Here is a 1,231-nt window from a genome sequence, read left to right on the forward strand (position 1 = left end):
TCAGAATTTGGAGATTTGTTCTTGGCATTCTTTGGCTACGTATTTTGCTTGATTCGTTAGTGATCGGGTAGAGACTTAACTCCTCATAGTTCGTCAGTAGTGTGAAGTTAATTGAAACTCGCATTAGCTTCTTCTCTCTCCATTTCCTTAAAAAAAAAACTTCCAAACTAAATGAAGCCTCTGGCCCTTCTCCTTGGTTCACCTTCACCCCATCCAAACAAAGGGAACTTTTGGTGCTAATTTTAGGAAAGAGACCTAACTAAGGGGCATTTCCATAATCATCTCAGATCGTGGCAGCTATGTGAAAAAAATTGCAATCTTGGAGGGTGTTTTTGATGTGCAACTGTTTGTGTGAGCATTGATGCTCCTCAGATGTAAGCATGGCGTCAGGTTGCAGCATCTATGTAAGGCGGAGCCGCTTTTGCTAAGTCCCTAAAATACCCTTTAAAGGTGGTGGCCAAAAGTCCAAACTCATCAAATTTCCTGCAATTACCAATTGAACAGAGGGCTTTTTGGGTTTTGAATGAGGAGTTGCGCTTTCCACCCTCCTTGTTGGAAATTTTCCTTTATAGGTTACATATCCATGTAAGCAGACCCCAATTTATATATTTGCTTACTACTATTACTGAAAAAGCCAAAGCAATAACGGCTGTTAAAACTCCCCATTTTCCCTCTCAGTGGTATCTTGCTAAAATTTGACCATGTTTTATTGAAATTTGTCATCATTAACTATCAATTATCTTACAATGTGTCACTCAAGCAGCAATTATCTTACATCGCTTAATTATAATGCCCACTCTGGTGCTGAAAATAAGTTGTCAACTCATTTAGAAATTGTTCGGTCTTGTAATCTAAATTATGCAGGTGATAGAAGCTGTACATTGCCGATAGAAAATTTTCTTATGCGTATAATATCACAATTAAATAACAAATCCATGAAAAAAAAGTAAAATTGTATGCGAAACAAATTGCAATAATTAGAAAACAATAGTAAAGTCCCCTCTTCACCCCTTTTGACTTATTTAACAAAAATTTACCGGAACAAACCCCGTCTTGTGGAAACGAGTTTCCTATCGACATAACCCATCAATTTAACATCTTCCTCCAACATTTTCAAAACTTTTGCAAGAAGCCAACCACAACTTTAACCTTCTCCACTTTCCCCCCATACCTAGCTATTTATAATCTAAAGCACTTCTCTATCTATCTCCACACATTTTGTTAAAATTTA

This window comes from Asparagus officinalis, chromosome 9 (genome assembly GCF_001876935.1).
Source record: "Asparagus officinalis chromosome 9, Aspof.V1, whole genome shotgun sequence".
Classification (NCBI taxonomy): domain Eukaryota; kingdom Viridiplantae; phylum Streptophyta; class Magnoliopsida; order Asparagales; family Asparagaceae; genus Asparagus; species Asparagus officinalis.